The 8,132-nt window shown below is 49.9% G+C and overlaps 1 protein-coding gene across 5 annotated transcripts in view; it reads left to right on the top strand.

Moving 5' to 3' along the window:
• Window positions 1-324: 324 nt before the first annotated feature.
• Window positions 325-8,132, top strand: part of FAT1 (FAT atypical cadherin 1) — a 120,165-nt gene continuing 112,357 nt past the window's right edge. Inside the window, exon 1 of one of the 5 annotated variants that reach the window (XM_028743898.2) lies at window positions 325-726. The gene's annotated coding sequence lies outside the window, so the exon portion shown is untranslated. Of the gene's footprint in view, window positions 727-1,206; window positions 1,285-3,246; window positions 3,365-5,165; window positions 5,486-8,132 lie in introns of those variants that run through there. The other 4 variants (XM_028743902.2, XM_028743901.2, XM_028743899.2 and 1 more) reach the window with 4 other exon arrangements.

Raw genomic sequence — 8,132 nt, 5'->3', positions numbered from 1 at the left:
TGCGGAGCTGAATTCAGAGTAGCCCTCAGCACCAGGCGGAGCAGAGGAGAGCAGAGGATCTCCCTTCTCCGGAGCGCAATACAGTCGACGGGGCGGGAAGGAAAACCCGGTTTGCAGGCGCGCCCACCTCTCGCGAAGCGGAGGCGAAGGAGGCGACGGAGAGGCGGGGAGCACCGTCCACCTTCTCCGGCTCAGGCGGCCGAGCAAGGAGCGCTCGGCTGCTGCCGTCACCGCCGCCGTCTGGCGGGAGAATCCCCCCATCCAGCGGTGGGGAGCGGGAGTGGGCGGCGCTCCAGAGAAGAGGGAGGGCAGAAGAGGAGGCGGCGGCGGCGGCGAGGAGAGGGAGTGAGTCAGTGAGCCGCTGCAGCCTGCGCTCTCCCCGACGCTGCAACTCAAGACTACCTATATGCATACTCCTTGCCTGGACATGTCTTGACAAACTTGGATTTTTTCCCCCTTCTCCTCTCGCTTTCCTCTGACTCCCTCCCCACAACATACCAAGTTTTTAAACACCGGATGGGTTCAATCCGGCATGCAGCCACCTGGGATATGGAGACAAGCGCCAGATCTCCCGGGCGCTGCTGGAATACGCTGCTGCCGGGCAAAGTTGGCTTTCGATTTTGATGCATGCCTCGCTTGGGGACCCGAGTCCGCCGGAATGGACTGAAAGCAAAGCGGGACTGGCTTGAGGGACGAGACACGCGTTGCACCCAGCTGGCCTGGTTGGTGAGTTGACGGTTCTTTTCCTCTGTTGAGTGGCAAAGAGAGTGTTGGGCTGCTTAATGCATTCAGAGGCTTCTGCGCCCCACCCCCGCAACTATACTTTCGTGGTTGCAATTGATCTGGCCGTCCTGTCTCAATATTGCACGGATCAATAAACGCCCCCGCACTCTTCTGTCCCCCCCTCCCCCGCACTCTACCTTTCTAGGGCGAGAGAGACGCGGCTAGCTCGTGCAAAGCCCGCGCCCTCCCGAAAACGATTTAAGTAGCCTTGTTGCAAAGAAAAAATTTTTTTTTAACATTGCTACCGGGGTTTTGCATCCCCCCCCCCCTCCTTGTAAAGCGCCACTTGTTTTAGAAATTGTGCCTTTGGGAAGGAAAAGCAGGGAATCCGCTCGTTTGTATTGTGGCGCAGCGCCCTCTAGCCGCCGGTTAGGGACGCAGCAGCTCCGCTCCTAGCTTGGGTCCCGTCACAAGCTCAGCCAAGTTCAGCATTGTCCGGAGGAGACACGAGGGAACACGAGGAGGGCTCTCTATATGCATTGTCCTCTCGCTACTTTGGAGGTTTGTGTGTGTGTGTGTGTGTGTCCCCTCCGCCCGCCCTCGTACTGCTGGTTTCTCTGCGTAAGGTGAGCCTCGAGGGCGACCCGTCGTTTCTCGTTTCACTCCACATTGGGGGGGGGGGGGGCGGGGATGCGATTTATACGTCGAGCGTTTTTATAGCGCCTTGATCGTCGGCCACATATTTAGCACTTGCCTCGAGGGGACAATTTTTAATGCAAACGGGGGGGGGGGGGAGAGAATCAAGAAAAATTGAGAGACCAGTGCGAAGTGAAGGCTGGGTTTGGGTGATCTGCCTTATCTCTTGTTCTCCCCCTCCCCACTTTTTTGCTGCCTTTCCGTGGCAAAAAAGGTAGTTTCCTTCCAAATAATTAAGTTTCTCGGGGGCGGAAAAGGAGCGTGGCGGAGAGCTGGGGGGTTGGGGTGGCGGTGGCAAGTGTCTGATCACTAAGACCCATGGGGCCGAGGTCCCTAGCCCGCCCATAAAATATTTGAGGGGGCCACCCCCCTCCCCCAAAGTTGATGGGCATTGCCATTCAAATACTGTGGGTGTGTGCAATCATGCGGTCGATTATGTGAGGAGGGGCTTAGCAGTTCCTCCAATATTTTATTCAAGTTGGCTCCAGGAACCAAGATTGCCAACCCAACTTAAATATTGGGGGGGGGGGCAGGTAAGCCCCGCCCCACATAATCGATCACGCACGCCATTTGAATGGTAATACTCATCAACTTTGGGGGGACCTGGTGCCCTCAAATATTTTATGGGGGAGAAGAAAGGACCCCAAGCCCATAGGAGTTGGTTCCGCCTTTCAGGTTTTGCCCCCCGTCTCACCCATTCCTTCTTTTCCTGTTCTGACTCGGTTCGGAACAAGCTTCGATGGAGGCAGGAGTTTAGGAGCGCTGTATTGCTCTTCCGATCCACACTTGGACAAGCCGGTTTCCCCGAAAGGTTCATTCCGAAAGCGTCGTGGCGGTTTCACGTGTCATCATGCACTGCGACCCTCACACCCCACTTTAGAAACCTGACTGCTCTTATCTTTTATTGGACCGGTTCGGTTCTCAGCGCTTCAGGGAAACCGGCCTAAGCCGTGTCTACTCGGGAGTAAGCCTATTGAGTCCAGTGGGATTTACCTTCGAGTAAACAGCGCCGTGATCGGCACCGATGCGCCACAGAAGAGAACGGGGACTAAGCTTGCACTTCAGAAACCCTTTACCTGGTAGAAAGCTTCGCTTCATTCAGTAGGATTCGATTCTGCGTAGGAATGATTAGGACTGTGCTGTAAATCACCTTAACCCCATTCGCTTCTACTTTGCAACTAGGTGATGGATGGTTTTCCAGTTTGGTTAGGTGAGGGGCTGGGCCCTGGCAGGAAAAAACAAGATCATTTTCTCCAGAGTAAGCGATTTACAAAGTGGGCTTGTGCATGTCTGCTCGAAAGTGAGGCTCGCTGGATGTGTCAAATGAGGGAATAGTATACACATTTACCTGGGAGGAAACCCCATTGAACACAGTAGACTTTGCTCCTAAGCAGACCTGCAGAGAGGGCTGGGTTAGCTAGAGGCTATTCCGGAGTGATTGGGGAATGGGAGGCCTGCGATTGCTCCGTTTGATAGCAGTTCGCCAACTCCTGTTGGTAGACGGCGGCAGTGCGCTCCTTCTCCACCTCCTATAGAAATTTACTGTGCCGACAGATATTGGTCGGTTCCGGGTATTCCCACTTCCAGGGAGTGCAGGTTGCCGATTTTCACATGCATGTATACAATCCTTTCAACAGAGCGAGCGATCTGCTGCTTGGTGGGTTTTTATTTATTTAATCATCCTCGCCTTTACAGAGTGCTTTCGAGACGTGCCATGAAATGTTAACAGTTGTCTTGCTAGTATTGGCGTACAGTACTTTTTTAAAATATTGAAACTCTGAAATAGAATCCCAAGCCCTCCCATTTTCCCTGAGTTTTCCCCTCCCCCAGGGGAGGGGGGGCAGCTGTCTCTGTTCCTATTGGAGAGCCCCATCTGGAGTCCGGTCTCTCCGATACAAGGCAGCCATGCATCTAGGTCTCTCCTTGGAAATCCATACTCCTACGTGTAAGTAGCTAAAATCTCGAAACTGCCCTCCCTTTTTTGTGTGTGAGATTCAAAGTGGAATTAGGAGCGGGTGGAGAAGATGAATGGAAATTCTTACTAGCGCTGAAGCCCAATTTCTACCCGCCCTTGCCAGCTAACAAACAGACCCATCTTGTGCTATGCAGAGCTAGGCGCGCATAAAGCTCTGTTTAGTTTGCACAGGAGTTAACACTACGGTGTGGCTCTGGAAGTGAGGTCAGTTGAAGTTGCTTTTCCGATCAGGGACTGGCTGTCGTTTGCGCTGCGTCATAAACTGCTGCATTCCTAAATGCTTAGGGTACTTGCTCATGAGTAAACCTGTTAAATAGTGTGCATGCGTCTGGCCGGATCTCGTTGGTTGAATGAGTGCAACTTGGTTGCAGTCGTATACCAATTTACCTGGGAATAAATGCCATTGAACCAAGTAGGAGTTACTTGCCTGGGCATGTATATAGGTGATACTGTATCTGATACAGTGTATCATAGGATTGGGTGGCAAATTGATCATCGTTATTCTATGAACAATAACTACTTTTATGGCCACCCAAGTTTTTAAAAAACTTTCTTTGCAGATGTCCATACTGCTCTCTGGAGGATTTATTTTAAAAAAAAAATTAAGTTAGAAGGAACTCCTTTAATTCAAGATACGTAAGTGCATTCAAAGCTGTCCGGGCCTCCCAAGATGGTATTTTTGTCCTTCCCGTCTTTAATTTCTGGCTGGGTAATAAGGGGGATGCTGGGAATTGCGCTGCAGGGCGTAGCATGGGGCGCGCTTTGCAAGGCTGGAATTTTGCAGAATGTGGGGTTAGCTTAGCCCAGCTGTGCACGGGAGTGCTGGCGATTATTTATTATGCTCTCCAAAGCGGAGTCTCTGGGAGGTTTGGGAGGTGGAGTGTTAAAAGCCCTGGAGGAGGTAAGATTTGGTTTGCGGAGGCTTCCTTTTTAGGGCTTGCGGCACAATGAGGCGAACTCTCGAGTAATTATAGGCTTGGGAACGCGATGAGACGTATTCAAGAGCAGATTGCAATAATTCTCTGCGGAAACCCGGGCGGTTGGAAACAACAAACTTTGAGAACGGAGTGTTGCTTTTTCTTTTAATTAAAAAGAAAGAAAGCATGAAAGATCCCTTGTTCTCGCTTTCTTGATTTATGACATCATCGACCTCATGAATTAAAAGCAGATCTTTGAGCCACCGAGGAAAAGATTAACTAGAGAGTGTTAATTAACAGGACCGAGAGACCAAACGTCCTTACTCACGAGTAAGCCCCACTGATATATTTGGGGGGGGGGGGGTTGTTGGGATGTGTTGCTTGGAAAGCTCGATCCTGTGCACGTTCAATGGGTTTTACTCCCAAGTAAACGTGTCTCCCAGCCCTTGCTTCAAAGCGATTTCCTCTGAATTGCACCGGGACCCACTTCGGAGCCAACGTGGACCGATCCGAAGCTGTTCCTCGGTGTGAATAAGTTTCAAGTGAGATTTACTCCCGAGGAAGCCTTCCCGGCTCTTTTCTGCGTCTGCTCTCGGTTTTCCCCCCGCTTGATTTGCTCCTTTCCTTAGAAAAGGGGAGTGGGAAAGAAAGAAAGAAAGATAGTGGTGGCGTTTGATCTGCAGGGTTATAATCACTCCGGAGCCAGATGGTGGCGAGGCGCGGAGCCGCTGAAAAGTGTGGTTTTGGTTTTCATGCCAGAGAAATTAGTTCCGGAGGCGGTTTGTGGCGGCTGCCCCTGCTTTTGGCGGAGGAATCCGGGGGCGAGAGAGAGGGAGAGCCGCTCTGGAGAAAGGAGACCGGCGAGGGACGGAGGGGAGAAAGAAAGAAAGAAAGAAAGAAAGCGCGAGCTGGCGAGTAGACGCTGCCCGGCTGCTGGCCATGCCGGACGGGGAGCTCCAGGTCCCTCGGGTGGGGAAGCGGATTCCCCCTCGGGCGAGGCAGCGCTGAGCGGCGAGGAACAGGGCGCCCGCTCGCCCTTGCCCGGGGGAGAAACTTCGTGGGAAGAAAGTTGTTGGAGAGCCAGCAGGGCGCCTTCTTCCCCGCCTGAGGCGCCGCGGAGGAGAAACTTGGGAAACAGGGCGCACTGGAGGAGTTGGAGCGGGACTTGAGGCAGGTAGCGACCGGCGGTGTTGTGAGGTGGCGGCGCTTGGTGCCTTGGTTGTTTCTTCTTCTCCTCCCCCTTGTTGCCCTTTGAGAGTCGTCTCCCCCCCCCCCCCACAGCGGAGGTGGGATGGCTGGGGAGGGGGGTGGACTCGACGTGCGGTGACTAGCAAGTGGGGCGCGAGGGGCAGCGTGGAGCTATTGTGCTGCTGCTGCTACTGCCGCGAGACGGTCAGGGCAATACCAAGGGGGGGGGGGGGTTGGCTTGCCAAATCTGCTCTCTTCTAAACTCCCCAGGATAGGTTACTATAGTATCTTGTTGTTGTGTTATCTTGGCTTTTGTGTAGCCCTTAATGTTGGGAGGACAGAGCACAATCCAGCCCAAACAGGAGGATTCCAGCCAAAGTGCCAACTTCAATAAAATACTTTTTTGGAGGGGGGGTGGATACACGTAAGCCCCGCCCCACATAATCGATCCCACGAGTTTGAATGGCAATGCCTATTAACTTTCAGGAGCTCTCAGATTTTTTTTGAGGGGGGGGCAGAGGGACCTTGGTCCCTAGGAGTTCGCTCCTATGGATTATAGGGTCTTTGTCTTTGATTTCAGGACAGCCCAAGTTCCAGCTGCTCCAACACCAGGGAGAAGGGAGTCCCCCTTCTATTTTCACAAGTTTTTCATAGAGTTGGAAGGGACTCTTGAGGTCAAACCACCTGCAATGCAGGAATATGCAGGTGGCCCTGTGGGGATTGAACCTGCAACCTTGCCATTACCAGCACCACACTCTAACCAATTGAGCCAACTGTGGCTTTTGTTAAAGCAGTACTATCGTTCCCTCCGCTCATCGTCCCCAGAACCCATTTATTACCTGGCTGAGCTGATGAAAAATGGGAGAACATGAAGAGTAATTATCTCTTTCCTTATTAGCAGACAGTGGAAGGAAGAGAATAGTTAACTATGGACTGAGGTTGTGATTTTTCTTCTTAGGACTCCCAGAATTGTCTGGAGAGGGAGAGCAAAGGGTATTGTGAATCATCCCCCACCCCCACCCCCCAGCCCTGGAAATACCTTGGGGTGTAACTCCCATTGCAGTTCCACATTTAATTCCCATCACTTTCAGCAGGAAAGCTAAGCCCAGGCTTATCCGTGCAATTCTATTTATTTATTAAAATATTTGTAGACTGCTTTCCCTCTACAATGCCAACACCCAAAACAGAACAGCATAAAATACATTTCAGGCTTGCAGTGTCCAGTAAAATACAATAAATTAATAGGCTTATCTATTCAGATCATTGGCATTTACTCCTTGCAAACTCCCCCCCCCCCATTATTAAGGAAATAAACCCTGCTGGATCAGTCCAGTATCCTCTCTTGACAAGCATTCTCCAACTGTGGCCAACCAAATTCCACTGGGACATCAGTGGGACTTCAAAGTGCTCAACTTTGCCTGAGTGGTGGCCTTGATCTTTGTTTCCTTTTCTTTTTTGTTGGCAGTTTCTGCAGTAAGCTTGACCCTCATACTCTTTTTGAAGGATAAATACCAGAGTTGTTCAGAGAGGAAGAACTCAAAAGTAACTATTGTAGGCTACAATCTTAAACACACTTTCTAGAGAGTAATCCCCACTGAATACAGAGGGACTTTCTTCCAAGTAAACTTAATAGGATTTTGCTTTTGCCTCATGTTCTGATAAAATACAAAATAACCTGCACATTATGGTAATGCAGCCAACAAAAGGATTATTATGGTCTTCTTTCTACAGTTAAGTGTATGTGCAATCTTGAGTAGAGCTTCAATAATCTGAACCTGCCTATGCTTTCAGGTTTAGAATTGAGCAGTTTGCAAGTGGTAGTCATGTGCTATGTTGAATAAGTGATGGTTGGAATAAACAGTTTGACACATACAATTTTCTAAAAAGTTGAAATGGTTATTTATCATAGACGAATGGTTTATTTCTTTTTGTTGAGTTTTTCCATGATAATTGCACTCAGGATTTTAGTGAACTACTGCAATATCATGGGTTATATCCAATTCTGCCTGAATCACCTTCCGCTTGCACATTGGGACTGCCCCATCCTCCTCTCTTCCTGTGCACCCCAACAATCTGTTGCAGAGTGTCCCCCAACCCTCTGGAGCAAACTTCGAGGGTGCTCTGGGGCCTGCAGAGAAGAGGAGGTGGATGATTTGTTGCACAAGCAGAAGTCTGTTGCGTGCAACCCCATGTATTAGGCTTAATCCTAGCACTTCCTAGAGTTTCTGTTGTTGGACACATAACATTAAGTGCAATTAAGCATGTTGGGAAGCTAGTATGATGAACAGCTTCTGGCATCTCTCTTTTCTGAATTGTTCAAGAGCAGAACTGGAACATTGATTCAGTTTCTTCCTGCCTTCTAAAAAAATACTTGGGCAAATCACTTTATTTTAAAGCATTTTATAATCTGCTTAATATTTTAAAAACTCATGTGGGTTTGTAGCCTTTGGTAAAGGTAAAGTAGGTAAAAAGAAGACTTAATTTCTTCTTTAGTATATTTTTGCTTTCCAGCAATAGTAGCTCAGCGCTTGTATGACCTGTGTTTGCTTTCTCAATTAGAATCATAGCCATTAGAAAGACAGAAGGTACAGGTGTAAAGGCACTACAGCTATTATTCATTGCAGTGGTATTGG

This window comes from Podarcis muralis, chromosome 9 (assembly GCF_964188315.1).
Source record: "Podarcis muralis chromosome 9, rPodMur119.hap1.1, whole genome shotgun sequence".
NCBI classification, from domain to species: Eukaryota; Metazoa; Chordata; class Lepidosauria; order Squamata; family Lacertidae; genus Podarcis; species Podarcis muralis.
Note: the sequence above shows the minus strand (reverse complement) of the source record. Positions and strands in the feature narration are given on the sequence as shown.